At 42.6% G+C, this 15,929-nt stretch overlaps 1 protein-coding gene across 1 annotated transcript in view; it reads left to right on the forward strand.

Moving 5' to 3' along the window:
- AGBL1 (AGBL carboxypeptidase 1) overlaps nucleotides 1–15,929 on the forward strand; it is a 595,368-nt gene that overhangs the window by 518,600 nt on the left and 60,839 nt on the right. The window lies entirely within an intron of this gene.

A 15,929-nucleotide genomic window follows, 5' to 3' on the forward strand; every position in this document is an offset into this window, starting at 1 on the left:
GAGTGGGGGCTACTCTCTGGTTAGAGTTCACATGCTTCCCATTGCAGTGGCTTCTCTTGTTGCAGAGCATGGGTTCTGGGGCAGGAGTTTCAGTAGTTGTGCTGCATAGACTTGGCTGTCCCGAGGCACGTGGGATCTTCCCCTACCTAGGATCAGACCTGTGTCCCCTGCATTGGCAGGCAGATTCTGTGCCGCTGGACCTCCAGGGAAGTCCTTTTCATTGTATTTTAACCTTATAGAAGCAGATGATGTTACTATGAGACACTCTGAGAAACCAAAGATGCTTTTCAGGTGGTCAGTTCCTCCAGCGCAAGTAACATGATAGTACCTTTCTAAATAATTTCACAAAATTACAAATGCTGTTATGTGAGATTTCTTATGCTGGGAGCTGTTGTGCCTTTCGCCTAGAGCTTCTCTCTATTGTGATCTGGCATGTAGCTTCACCCGGATGAGGCCAGAGTGAGATTTAATCCCATCCCCGTTTCATGTCCTGTGGTGTTCAATTATGTAATAAAAAACACTTTCACAAAAGATAAAAGCAGGCATGAAGATAAAAGGCGAAGTTGGGGCCTTTCCAAAAGGGAAAGAAAAGAGGCTATGAGTATTGGAGGAAGGAGAGAGAGTGAAGGAAAGTTGAACAAAAGGAGGGCAAGTGAAGCAAGGCACACTGTACTGAAACAGTGAATAGGGTTGTCTACTTGTGGTCTGATGGATTTTCCTACATCAGTGCACGCTGGTGCAATCCTGTCTTCTGAACTTGTCTAGAAAGGCATTGAGAGGTGAGGTTCCTTCTTCTTGCTGTTGGATACTGAGTGCAGAGCAAAAGCAAGTCAAACTGAAATTGTACGTTAACATTTTGAGATTAATTTATATTGATTGATCAGATTGAATACAACAGTATGTGGCAGTTATCAGCCTTTGCTCAAGCTGTGGGGCAAGGACACATTCAACATTCAATATTATTTATAGAGCACCTACAGTATACAGCGAGCTTGCTAGGGTGGGTAGAGAGCTATGAAGAGAAAGACACAGTCCTAGTCCTCGAAGGTGTTAAGTGCTGATTCTGAGTCATTTCCAGTGGTTTTCATCTCTTCGGTTCTTTTAACCTCCTCTCTCTCGGGGGCATTCAGGATTAACTCCAAAAGGCCAAGTTTATTTGGCGTGTAAGTGGGTGTGGGCATTGGAGAAATATTGGGCATGAGCTGAAGTCAGGATGCCAAATGTCCCACATGCACACGTCCGTCGCTCAGTCATGTCCGACTCTTTGTGACTGCAGGCTCCTCTGTTCATGGGATTTTTCCAGGCAAGAATACTCAAGTGGGTTGCAATGCCCACCTTCAGGGGATCTTCTCAACCCAGGGATCGAACCTGGGTGTCCTGTGGAGCCACCGGGAATATTCCACAAACTCAGGCAAACAGCTCTCATTCCGCCTGCACCTGTTCCCACATACTCTTGGTTTTACTAAGGGGCACTCTGCTGTGATGAGCCAAGCTGGCCACAGGGTGTCACAACTGCCCCAGAGACTCCCAGACGCACTCAGGAGGGAAGGGCTGAGAGGTCAGGCCGCAGCTGCTGCTAGCCCCACTCTCGCCCACGTGGCTACGTGAGTCAGCCCTGAGTCAGCTGGCTGCTGCTGCAGAAATCGTGCAGAATGCCACCCCTGCCAGGGCCCTGCCAGAATGGCTCCGTAACTGCTCCCCAGAACTTGCGAGGTTCCCTGTGTGACAAGAGGAGGGGATCTAAATTCTGGATGCCCCCATGGGTGCAGTGAGAGGCTGGGGACAGACGTAGCCCTGCTTAAGATTGGCTCCCTCTTAGGCTTTCAGTTCATCAGACCCAGTTTGCCCCTGGGAGGGATATTCATGATTAACCTGGAGAAGAGCTTGCCAGGGAGTCAAAAGACAATGATTTTGGTCTTTTGGTCTTTTGGTCACAAATCATCAACTTCCTTCAAGCTGGTGATCTCTGAGCTAGGTCTTGGTTTCTTTATCTGTAAAATGAAAGCGCATCTTTTCACTTGCAAAGCATTAGAGAATGATCTGGCATTTGTCCTATCATTAGATGTTTCGATTTTGTTGTCTTATTTGGCCTTTTAAAAAATTATTTCTGGCTGTTTTGTGTCTCTGTTGCTGTGTGCAGGTTTTCGCTACTTGCAGTGAATGGGGTCTCCTTTCTAGTTGTGGTGTAAGGGCTTGTCTCTGCCGTGGTTTCTCTTGTTGCCGAGCACAGGCTCTAGGGCACGCGGGCTCAGTAGTTGTGGCTTAATGTTTTAGTTGCTCCCTGGCATGTGGGATCCTCCTGGACCAGGGATCGAACCCATGTCCCCAGCATTGGCAGGTGTATTCTTCATCAATGGACCACCAGAGAAGTCCCTTATTTGGCCTGGATAGCCTCTAAAGTAAGAAGAATTAGCCTAGCCCCTTTGTATAGACACAGAAACAGAATTTCTGAGAGGCTAGAAAAAGGTAATAGAAAGGTCAGATAATAGAGACATTTTATGCAGATTAAAGTGTTAGTCGCTCAGTGGTGTCTGACTCTTTGTGACCCCATAGACTACCACCCACCAGGTTCCTCTGTCCGTGGGATTTTCCAGGCAACAATACTGGAGAAGTTTGCCGTTTCCTTCTGCAGGGGGTCTTCACAACCCAGAGATCAAACCTGGGTCTCCTGCACTGCAGGCAGATTCTTCACTGTCTTAGCCACCAGGGAAGCCCAGACTAATTCCATCATAATTGAGATGTTAATTGACAACCATACCAAAACCTCTCATAAGTTCTGGGAAACCAGTGTAACACACGATCAGATAAAGGACACAGAGGATAAATTTGAATTAGGCTCTGTAAAAGGTAAATTCTGGATCTTGGGGTAGAAGCTAAATTTGATTTATGAATCACATGTTAAGAACAAAACAGAATTATGCATCCATATGTGTAAAGAAGAAACAGGAGAAAGGAAACTAATTTCACTTGCATTCCATCAATATTTAATGAATTTCTCTCCTGAGAAAATGGCTGGTTAGGGTAGCAGAAGACATGCATCTCTTGAGGGCAAGTGATTCCAGGCACATCAATGTCCAGAGGCAAAGGAGAGTAACAGAAGGTTGGGGAAGAACAAGCAAGGCACTGGGGGAATTTACCAGAGAAGGAAACCTCATCCATTGGTGGTACTAGGTCCGAGCCACGCAGAAGGTGTTATTTTAGTTGGACTTGAAAGAAGAGTACAATAGAGCAGGGCTTCCCCAGTGGCTTAGCAGTAAAAGAATTGGCCTGCGGGGCAGGAGACTTGAGTTTAAGCCCTGGGTTTGGAAGATCCTCTGGAGAAGGAAATGGCAACCCACTTCAGTATTCATGCTGGGAGAATCTCATGGACAAAGGAGCCTGGTGGGCTGGAGACTGTGGGGTCACACATGACTGAACACATGCACACACACACACACACACACACAAGATACAGCGGGCTTCAGTTCTCTTTCTTTCAGCTAATTGAAAGAAAGAGATCCACGAACAGAAGTTTAAAAAAGCTTTCATTTGGAAAAGTTTATTGGTGGTCTTTTATGGGGCACGTAGAATTTGCAATCATATTGGGAGAGGTAATTTGCAATCATATTGTAGAGGATCTTCTTAAAAGACAATTTGGAGCTTATTGAACGAGGAGGAACCAAACAGAATTTTGAAGCAAGCTAGTGATGTAATGTCTATAAAAAATTCTTTATCTGTTGTACGGTATTAGACATATTCTGGAGGCAGGAGATGAAGAGGCCAGATAAATGTTCAGTGAAATAATTGTTGTTAGAGATAAGCAGCACTTGAACTAATTTGGTGGCAGTGGGAGTGAAAATGAGATGTGAGAGACACCAAGGTATGAACTTGAGGATGTGGCCTCTGATTTAATACAGGTTGAAGTATTGAAGAAAGGGTAACAGGAGGCTGAGGTTTTGAGCTCCCGTGGACAATGAAGGTGCTCTTAAGTGAGGCAGAAAAGTCAGGAGGAAAAAGAAGCTTCAAGAGAAAGCTAACAAGAGGAAGTATATAAAGAGAAGATCAATACAAGTGAAACACTAGGGGAGACCTATGAGGGAATGAATGTGAGACAGTAAAGCTAACGGAAAGACAGAAACCACCAGCAAAGACACAGAGTTACAAAAGTAGATGGCCCCTAAGAAGAACCAAGGTCAATAGTGTCAGCTGCCTTGGGGATTAAGGGGGATCGAGGCAGAGCCCCAGGATGTGCTCATGAGGAAGATCAGGATGGCCTTTGATGGGAGCTGTCCAAGCACCACTACCATTTTCTCTGGTAGCAGATCACCTGTAGGGCAGTTAGGTTACATGGAGGGCTGGGTTCTACCTCTGGAGTTACTGATGCTGCAGTTTTGGGATAAGTCACCCAAATTTTCATTCTCACCAGTTCCTGGATGATGAGGATGCTGCTGCTGGTCCACCGACCACACTTTGAGAAGCGCTGAGCTACTGAAAAGATCCCTAGATATTTAATTACAAGACCTGGGGTAAATCCCAAGTCTTTCTATTATTTGCTGTTTGATGTCAGGCACATCTCTGCTGATTTCTTCCTATGCCAGGTGAGGATCTTACCTGCAGTGTAGGTAGGCAAGTGAGATCTGTCTCACATTATGTATTTAAAACAGATTTGCTGAAATCAAATTGTTAGACATTTTTAAAAAGACAGCAACTGGCTGGAGCTTAAGGAAGTAGCATGGAGGAGGAAAAATACATTTCATTTTGTTTATTTGAGAAACTGAGAGATCTGTGCGTGTTTGTGGGCAAAAGGTTTGCTCTGAATCAGCTGCTGTTGTTGCCGTTGTTCAGTCACTCAGTCGTGTCCAGCTCTTTGCAACCCCATGGACTGCAACTCGCCAGGCTTTCCTGTCTTTCACCAGCTCCTGGAGTTTGCTCAAACTCATGTCTGTTGAGTCAATGATGCCATCCAACCGTCTCATCCTCTGTTGCCTCTTTCTCCTCTTGCCCTCAATCTTTCCCAGCATCAGGGTTTTTTTCGGTCTCTGTGAAGTCACAGATGATTTCAGAGCTGGCATGAATCTTGCATATCCATCAGTCTGTCTGCCTATTTCAGCAGGGACATGTAGGCCTGAAGGCAAGTTTTCTCATTTTGCTGGTACAAAGCTAACCAAAGCACTGGAACCACACACCTTCAGAAGGGGAGGGATGAAAGGAAGCACCCTTTGAATCATGCATAGATGTGTAATTCGTTCCCAATAAAAATGGAGATGAGGCTGGAGCTGGATAACCATCAGCCTGGTCCAAGGTACAAAGGTTTAATTTTTTTATGTTTGTATTTAGTCATTTTTATGGTACTGACTTCCCAGCTCATTTCTGAATAAATCCATGCAGCATTGAAACAAATGCCAAAGAAACAGAAGAAAAAAAAAAAAACCCTCTTAGAATTTCCCGACCATATTTACAGTGAGTTGACAGATATTGCATTTCCTTCATTCCAGGCCCTCATCAATTCATTGCTAAAAGGAAAAAAAAAGAGAGAGAGAGAGAGAGAGAGTAAGAAGAAAATAGATGAAGAATAATTTGTATGGGGCTTCTGGTCATTACCCTCCTGTTATAACTCTCATTAGTAGAATGAATTAACATTACATTAATACACACAGGGATAAAGGATGCTGCCCCCAAAGCAGATGCTTATTCTGATTGCAGATTCATTGGTATCATTTGCTTGTTAAATTCAGCGTCTTTCATTTTTTTTTTTTTTTTTTTAGTTTAGTGCTTCTAAGAGACTGAAAATTTCTCTTCAATGGATCTTCTTCCATGTGGTCAGGATGCAGATCCCAGAGTGGCCATAGTGTCCACCTATCTTTGTGTATAAGGCGTATCCAGTATTTGCTTGTGTACCTTGAGCATTATGAATCCAGATCCCTCACATCCTTTCCTGTTCTTCTCTTGACTGTTAACAAGACAGTGGCCCAAGCATTGTCAGAGAGAACTAGCCTGTTCCATGATAGTGATTTTTTTTTGATGTGGACCTTTTTTTTTTAAGAGTGTTTATTGAATTTGTTACAGTGTTGCTTCCGTTTATGTTTTGGTGTCTTTGATCATTGAGTCATATGGGATCTTAGCTTCCCAAGCAGGGATTGAAGCCGAATCCCGTGCACTGAAAATCGAAGTCTTAACCACTGGACCACCAGGGAAGTCCCGCGTGATCGTTCTGGTGGAATTCAGCTCTGATAGATTGTGCTGGTGAACTGCCAGGGACGACTCAGTGGCTCTGCTGTGGATGATGGGTTGAAATGGAGACCAAGGGCAAAGCCACACCTCCTCATACACCATCCCTGACTTAGACAAGCGACATTAGGGGCAACAGTGCCAAGGTGGAAGAGAGGTTGTACTGTGTGTCTCAAACATTACTGTGCATGCATCTGGGTTTTGTTATGGAGTAGAGTTGATTCCACAGTCTCCTGTGGGTACAGATGCTGTTGGTCCATGAAGTGCTTGGAGTTGCCCTGATCAGTGATGGATTTCAGCTTCTTCAATTTAACCCCCTGTCTTCTGTGACAAAAACAACTAGCGTTTTGCTCAGCTAGATCCAGAGGGCCATGTACTTTTTCTGTCAAAGTAAAAGAAAATGAATCAACAGGAATGGAATCATATAGGAAAATCCCCTTGATAATTTTCCCCGAAGATGTAGAGGCAGGTAAGAGCATGAGGCAGTGAGAACTGTCGAGATCACAGTGGAGTTTGCTTCATTTTAAAATTTTTTATTATGTATGTTTATTTATTTGGCTGCACCAGGCACATGGGATCTGTAATCTTTGTTGCAGTATGTGAGATCTTCAGTTTCTACATGCAGGCTCTTTAGTTGTTGAATGTGGAATCTTTGCTTGCAACATGTGAACTCTTTGTTGTGGCATGTGGGATCTAATTCCCTGACCAGGGATCAAAACCTTGCCTTGGGAGCTCAGAATCTTAGCCACTAGACCACCAGGGCAGTCCTGCCTCATTTTTCACTCTAACCTTAGTTATTAATTTTTAGGAAGAGTGTCCTTATGTCAGATTTCCAAAAGGAAGTCAGGGGGAGACCTGGATTTTGGAGAAGAAAAAAAAAATCACTTTTATCAGCACTCTTTGTGTTAATCTTAACAAACATTTCAGGTTTTAATCTTAATGGGCCACTAATGTCATACATCAAAGATAAAGGAACTCAGGGGAGCTTAGTAGAGATTCAGAGAGACTGAGTGACTTGCCCAGAGCCAAGTTACTAGAAAGAGCTATAGCCTATGTCCATTGATTTATAAAAAATACTGTTTCTGACTTACTCATTCTTTGAAACCTGTAGTTTGATTTGAGACTGACTAGTATCTTTTATTTATTGCTTGCATCATTTCCCATGAGATAGATGTGGCAACCTGAGTGCCAAAACTTTCTGGAAGGGTGAACTCACACTCTTCATAAGAGGCTTGGAGTTTTCCTGGTCTCATGAGAGTCTCCAGGAAGATGCGCAAAAAGGCTCTCAGGGGAACTAGGGGTCAGATGACTCCCCCCCCTCTGCCCCCAGATCCCGGATCTCTTTCTGTCTGAGTTGCTGTTCTTCCACGAGCTATGGGCTCCTCCTACTGCCTTGACGTGCACACACCCTTGTTCCTTCTTTTGCTGAGGATTTCCAGAAACTGGCAGCTTTCCCTTGTTTCCATGGGTTCCTTGCTTTTCTACTACAGTCAGTCCCCTGCTTGCTCCTTAGAAAGAAAGCTATAACAAAGCTAGATGGTGTATTAAAAAGCAGAGGCATTACTTTGCTGACAAAGGTCCATAGAGTCAAAACTATGTTTTTTTCCAGTAGTCATATATGGATGTGAGAGTTGGGCCCTGAAAAGGCTGAGTGCTGTAGAATTTAGGCTTTCCAGCTGTGGTGCTGGAGAAGACTCTTAAGAGTCCCTTGGACAGCAAGGAGATTCAACCAGTCAATCCTAAAGGAAATCAACCCTGAATATCCACTGGAAGGACTGATGCTGAAGCTGAAGCTCCAATACTTTGGCCACCTGATGGGAAGAGCTGACTCACTAGAAAAGACCCTCATGTCTGGAAAGATTGAGGGCAGGAGGAGAAGGGGACAACAGAGGATAAAATAGTTGTATAGCATCATCCACCCAGTGGAGCTGAGTTTGAGCAAACTGTGGGAGATGGTGATAGACAGGGAAGCCTGGCATGCTGCAAACCTTGGAGTCACAAAGTCTTGGACACGACTGAGCGACTCAACAGCAACAATACTGCTGTACTCTATACAGTACTGTACACTAAAGTACACAAGTACAGCCACTTATAGATGATGCATGTATGTGACAATGTACGCCAAACACACTAACTTAACGTGATTGGATGTGTGAATGCATGTTTGCCTCTTTGAAAGTTCACAGCTTGAAGATTTGTAGGTAGGAGACTTACTCTAGTTTTGAAAGTTAGTGAAGTCCATTTGAATTTTAGAGGTGCCACTCAGGACAAAGAAAGGAATTTATGTGGACCACACAGATTCATATCGGTCAGATCTTGCTCCTGTATGTAGAGATTCCCCCCGTCCATCTTCATAACTGTGGCAGTAACTAGGTCACATCATATTTGTTTGCACAAGGGCTGACTTCATTGTGAGTTCAACTAGCCCACGCTATTCTTTAGGTGAAGTTACCTAGAGGTAAATGAATCTGAAAAAGTATATTAATTACAACTGTTCCTAAGACGCATGCATAAAATTGGGGATGTTTTACACCAACATCATTTTGTTTTCACAGTTAATTTAAATTTATTTCATTTCTTGCTAATATTATTACTGATTTTTTCTCATCATTATGCAGATTTTTTTTTCTTTTTTGCTTCAAACCAATCATTCTTCGCTCACTTGCATTGTTTAATTATTAACCAAAGAGCTTAAAACCCAAAAGCAATATTTGAAGACAAAATGGATGAGAACTTTTCAGATTTTCTGAACATTGTGAAACTTAACTGTAGGTTCTTCCTGACCCAGGGATCAAACTGGGGTCTCTTGCACTGCAGCTGAATTTTTTACCATCTGAGCTACTAGGGAAGCCTTATCAACAATAGGTGAAAGTGAAAGTGAATGTCGCTCCATTGTTTCCAACTCTTTGCGACCCTATGGACTATACAGTCTGTGGAATTCTCTAGGCCAGAATACTGGAGTTGATAACCTTTCCCTTCTCCAGGGGACCATCCCAACCCAGAGATTGAACCCAGGTCTCCAGCATTGCAGGCAGATTCTTTACCAGCTGAGTCACAAGGGAAGCCCAAGAATACTGGAGTGGGTAGCCTATCCCTTCTCAGCAGGTAGGAAAAAAATCAATTCTTCACACAACTAAAAAGCAAATCTACATTTAAACACATTGCACTAAAATTTAGAAGAGTTGAAAGAAAATATCTGGAGGACAACTAGAGAGAAAAGATGGCAAGCACCAGTTAATACTTATAAAGAAGAGGTACATATGTACAAAAGGAAAGCTGAGTTGTGCGATACTAAGTTGATGAAACTTAAGTGAATTATTACCTTTCATAGCTACTTACATACCCACTAATTATTGCCTATATTATTAAGATATGCCAGATTAGTTTTGCTGTGTTTGATTGCACCATGAATTATTGTTCATGTAATCTGGTCACATACTACAAACTTAAAAGAAAGAAATGCATATCAAGAGAACCTTGGTTATGATATAAATTAGACTGTGACATCTGGCTTTATGGATATTCTTTTATGTAAACATGTTCTGGAAAGTACTTATTAGAATGCTTCATGGATAGTGAGCGCTCAATAAATAAATGCTGTTGAAAGGATATTAGAATCCTTGGTCTTCAGCAGAATTCTTATTTAAATTACAGTATACTAACACATATATATGGAATTTAGAAAGATGGTAACGATAACCCTATATGCAAAACAGAAAAAGAGACTCAGATGTATAGAACAGACTTGTAGACTCTGTGGGAGAAGGCGAGGGTGGGATGTTTCAAGAGAACAACATCGAAACATGTATACCTAGGGTGTAACAGATCACCAGCCCAGGTTGGATGCATGAGACAAGTGCTCGGGCCTGGTGCACTGGGAAGACCCAGAGGGATGGGGTGGAGAGGGAGGTGGGAGGGGGGACCGGGATGGGGAATACATGTAAATCCATGGCTAATTCATTTCAATGTATGACAAAAACCAGTGCAATGATGTAAAGTAATTAGCCTCCAACTAATAAAAATAAATGAAAAAAAATAATAAAATAAATTTTCTTCATCTTTTAGTTTCCCAGTGGGATATATGAACTCCAAGAGAGTGAAAAGAATTGTTCTGTGACATCTTAGAAGAAAGTCTTAGCCCTTCTTTCTTGAATTTAAAATAATTTTAGTGTATGTTTTGTACAAAATATCCTACATTGTACTGTACTGTATGTAAACAAATTCATAAACAATCTATCAGGCATAATATAGGTGAAAGTTCAAATGCTAACATATATGCAAAATCAAAAGTATTTGGAATGCAAATCAATATCACCAACAGATACCACTTCACACTCATTCAGTTCAGTTCAGTCGCTCAGTCAAGTCCGACTCTTTGCGACCCCATAGACTGCTGCACGCCAGGCCTGCCTGTCCATCACCAATTCCAGGAGTTGATTAATTTACCCAAACTCATGTCCATTGAGTCCGTGATGCCATCCAACCATCTCATCCTCTGTCATCTCCTTCTTCTCCTGCCTTCAATCTCTCCCGCATCAGAGTCTTTTCAAATGAGCCAGTTCTTTGCATAAGGTGGCCAAAGTATTGGAGTTTCAGCTTCAACATCAGTCCCTTCAATGAATATTCAGGACTGATCTCTTTTAGGATGGTCTGATTGGATCTCCTTGCAGTCCTAGGGACTCTCAAGAGTCTTCTCCAACACCACAGTTCAACAGCATTAATTCTTCAGTGTTCAGCTTTCTTTATAGCCCAACTCTCACATCCATAAATAACTACTGGAAATCCATAGCCTTGACAAGATGGACCTTTGTTGGCAAAGTAATGTCTCTGCTTTTTAATATGCTATCTAAGTTGGTCATAACTTTCCTTCCAAGGAGTAAGCATCTTTTAATTTCAAGGCTGCAGTCACCATCTGCAGTAATTTTGGAGCCCAGAAAAATAAAGGTTGCCACTGTTTCCACTGTTTCCACATCTATTTGCCAAAAGTGGCATGAAGGGACTGGATGCCATGATCTTAGTTTTCTGAATGCTAAGCTTTAAGCCAACTTTTTCACTCACCTCTTTCACTTTCATCAAGAAGCTCTTTAGTTCTTCTTTACTTTCTGCCATAAGGGTGGTGTCATCTGCATATCTGAGGTTATTGATGTTTCTCCCGGCAGTCTTGATTCCAGCTTGTGCTTCCTCCAGCCCAGTGTTTCTCATGATGTACCCTGCATATAAGTTAAATAAACACGGTTATAATATACAGCCTTGATGTACCCCTTTCCCAATTTGGAACCAATCTGTTGTTCCATGTCCAATTCTAACTATTGTTTCCTGACCTTCATGCAGATTTCTTAAGAGGCAGGTCAGGTGGTCTTATTTCCATCACTTGAAGAATTTCCCACAGTTTATTGTGATCCACATAGTCAAAGGCTTTGGCATAGTCAATAAAGCAGAAATAGATGTTTTTCTGGAGCTGTCTTGCTTTTTCAATGATCCAGTGGATGTTGGCAATTTGATCTCTGGTTCCTCTGCCTTTTCTAAAACCAGCTTGAACATCTGGAAGTTCACAGTTCACATATTGCTGAAGCCTGACTTGTAGAATTTTGAGCATTACTTTACTAGCGTGTGAGAAGAGTGCAATTGTGCGGTAGTTTGAGCATTCTTTGGCATTGCCTTTCTTTGGGATTTGAATGAAAACTGACATTTTCCAGTCCTGTGGTCACTGGTGAGTTTTCCAAATTCGCTGGCATATTGAGTGCAGCATTTTCACAGCATCATCTTTAAGGATTTGAAATAACTCAATTGGAATTCCATCACTTCCACTCGCTTTGTCTGTAGTGATGCTTCCTAAGGCCCACTTGACTTCACACTCCAGGATATCTGGCTCTACGTGAGTGATCACACCATCATGATTATCTGGGTCATGAAGATCTTTTTTGCACAGTTCTTCTGTGTATTCTTGCCACCTCTTAATATCTTCTGTTTCTGTTAGGTCCCTACCATTTCTGTCCTTTGTTGAACCCATCTTTGCATGAAATGTTTGCTTGGTACCTCTAATTTTCTTGAAGAGATCTCTAGTCTTTCTCATTCTATTGTTGCTTTATTTCTTTGCACTGATCAATGAGGAAGGCTTTCTTATCTCTCCTTGCTATTCTTTGGAACTCTGCATTCAAATGGGAATATCTTTCCTTTTCACCTTTGCCTTTTGCTTCTCTTCTTTTAACATCTATTTGTAAGGCCTCCTCAGACAGCCATTTTGCTTTTCTGCATTTCTTTTTCTTGGGGATGGTCTTGTTCCCCGTCTCTTGTACACTGTCACGGACCTCCGTCCATAGTTATCAGGCACCCTGTCTATCAGATCTAGTCCCTTAAATCTATTTCTCACTTCCACTCATTAATATAAGTAAAATTTAAAAAGACAGATAATAGCAAATGTTGACAAGGATGTGGAGAAATTTGACTCCTGGTATACTGAGCATATTAAAAAGCAGGGACATTACTTTGCCAACAAAGGTTTGTCTGGTCAAGGCTATGGTTTTTCCAGTGGTCATGTATGGATGTGAGAGTTGGACTGTGAGGAAAGCTGAGCACCAAAGAATTGATGCTTTTGAACTGTGGTGTTGGAGAAGACTCTTGAGAGTCCCTTGGACTTCAAGGAGATCCAACCAGTCCATCCTAAAGGAGATCAGTCCTGGGTGTTCATTGGAAGGACTGATGCTGAAGCTGAAACTCCAATACTTTGGCTACCTCATGCAAAGAGTTGACTCATTGGAAAAACCCTGATGCTGGGAGGGATTGGGGTCAGGAGGAGAATGGGATGACAGAGGATGAGATGGCTGGATGGCATCACTGACTCAATGGGCATGAGTTTGAGTAAACTCTGGGAGTTGGTGATGGACAGGGAGGCCTGGCATGCTGTGATTCATGGGGTCTCAAAGAGTCGGATACAACTGAGCAACTGAACTTAACTGATACTGTTGTTGAGAATATAAAATGGCACAGCCACTTTAGAAAACAATCTGACAATTCTTTAAATTTTTATTTATGTATGTATTTCATTTGTTGCTGAGCTGGATCTTTGATGCTGCGTGGTTTTTTCTCTAGTTGGAGCAAGCGGGGGCTGCTCTCTAGTTGTGATGTTTGGATTGCTCATTGCAGTGGCTTCTCTCATTGAGGATCATTGGCTCTAGGACATGTGACGCAGGTTTCTGTAGTTGCAGAGTCTGGGCTCAATAGTTGCAGCTCCCAGGCTCTAGAGCACAGGCTCAGTAGCTTTGGCTCATGGGCTTAGTTGTTCTGAGGCATGTGGGATCTTCCCAGACCAGGGATTGAACCCGTGTCCCTGCACTGGCAGGCAGATTCTTTACCACTGAGCCACAAGGGAAGCCCCTAAATTTTTAAAAATAGAGTTACCATGTGACCCAATGATTCTACCCCTGGGGACACCTGCAAAAGAAATGAAAACATACATCCACACAGAAACTTGTACATGGATATTAATGATAGCCTTATTCATAAGAGCCAACAAGTAGAAATAAACTAAAAGCCTAACAGCTGATGGAAGAATAAAAAAATATGATATATCCATCCATACAGTGGATATCATGACAAGGAATATAGTACTGACACATGCTACAACGTAGATAAACCTTGAAAACATTATGCTAAATGAAAGAAGCCAGAGACACAAAAGGGCACATATTTTATGATTCCATTTATTGATTATGTCCAGAACAGTCAACTCCATAGAGACAGAAAGTATCAATATATTAGTGGTTGCCTGGAGCTGGGGGGGGGGGGTAGAAGATGGGAACCAGCTGCTAGTGGGTATGAAATTGCTGTTTTGGGGTGACAAAAGTGTTTTCACGTTAGATAATTATGGCAGTTGTACAACTTTGTGGGCGGGGGGGTGGGGTGCTGAAAAACAGTATTTCAAAAAATAAAAGAAAAAAATACGTTTGAAAACTACTGCTGCAGGTAAACTCACAGAAACTGGTTGAAGCCAGTAGAAGTTAGAAGATCACGAGAGTAAAGCTATTCAATTCTGTTTACATGAAGTTGCCACATTTTTTCTCTCTTTAGATAGCATAGCCTCTAAAAGATGTTTTTCTTTAAATTATTCTTATAAGCTGGAGAAGGATGTGGCAACCCACTCCAGTGTTCTTGCCTCAGAAATCTCGTGGGCAGAGGAGCCTGGGGGGCTACAGTCCATGGGGTCTCAAAAGAGTCAGATAGGCTTAGGGACCAAACAGCAACAACAGATAGCTGTAAGCATGGATTTAACAAGAGATGTCAGGCTCCGCTTTGTGAATGGGCTCAGTGGTCTAAATGGGCCCCACTGGATGTGCACTGAGGAGCTACTGCTGCATAAAATTATTCTGTGAATTAGAAGGAAAACGATTTGATTAAATTTGTAACTTGTTCTCATGGAAGGGACTGTGGAGAATGGAGAAGACTGAGTTCTTCATATTTTCTTCTATTTAATCCTGCAAGGCTCAGAGTTTACCATTCTTCCTCTTCTGGCCATGTTTTAGAATGACAGGGAAATCCCCCCCCCCCCATTTTTCTCATTTCTGAGTAATTACCAAGGGCAAAGAACTGTTGCGGGGCTTCCAAGGTGGCTCAGTGGTAAAGAATCTGCCTCTTAATGCAGGAAACACAAGAGGATGGTAAAGAACCTGCCTGCCAATGCTGGAGATATAAGAGACTTGGGTGTTTAATCTCTGGGATGGAAAGATCCCCTGGAGGAGGGCATAGCAACCCACTCCAGTATTCTTGGCTGGAAAATCCCATGGACAGAGGAGCCTGGCAGGCTACAGTCCATGGGGTTGAAGAGTCAGACACAACTCAAGCAACTTAGCAGTCACTCACTGAAGGACTGTTGACCTGAAGAGTCATTCAGGTCAGGTCGTTGTTGGGTAACTTAAAGGAGCAACAGGTAGATGGCACTGTCTTAGCTCCCTGGTTGGAAGCTAATTCAATAAATCCAGTCTAAGATCTGTTCTTTCCAGATTCTTTCCAGAGAGATGCCTGAAGGAGCCTGACTTGTGTGATAGATCCCTGAGTTCTTACTCTGGGTAAAGTTGTTTTCTAGATGCTCAGCGGCTGGAAGTAAATCCAGCCTTTGTGGGGTCTTCACTTGAATTTGTAGATCCACTATAACAGGGGTCCACAACCTCCAGGATCTAACGCCTGATGACCTAAGGTGGAGCTGATGTAATAATAATAGAAATAAAGTGCACAATGAATGTAATGTGCTCGAATCACCCCAAAACCTTTCTCCCTCCACCCCAGTCCATGGAAAAATTTTCTTCCCCAGAATTGGTTCCTAGTGCCTAAAATGTACTAGGGGACCTTAAAGGTACTTGGGGACCACTGCTCTATAAGAAAAATATTACAAATTGTAAATATAAAAATACTTACAAAAGTGAGTACCTGTTTAGACAGAAGACATAACACATCATACAGGTAAAATGCTGCCAAACCCCACCAACATAAAAAAAAAAAAACAAATAAAAAAAGCTTATTTCAAACCTTATGTCTGTCCCCTCCTTCCAGACCTACTCTCACCGCCAGGTGCTCTAGGATGTGTTTGAAACACAGTAGATTTCCTGGCCCGACTTTCCTATCACATCATTGGGTGAGTCTGCACAGCTGGAAGTAGGAGAGTTATTGGGAGCTCTTTCTACACCGGGATGGTAGCTATGATGTAACTATGCATAGATTCACTATGAACC

Source organism: Odocoileus virginianus, chromosome 16, assembly GCF_023699985.2.
Source record: "Odocoileus virginianus isolate 20LAN1187 ecotype Illinois chromosome 16, Ovbor_1.2, whole genome shotgun sequence".
Lineage (NCBI taxonomy): Eukaryota > Metazoa > Chordata > Mammalia > Artiodactyla > Cervidae > Odocoileus > Odocoileus virginianus.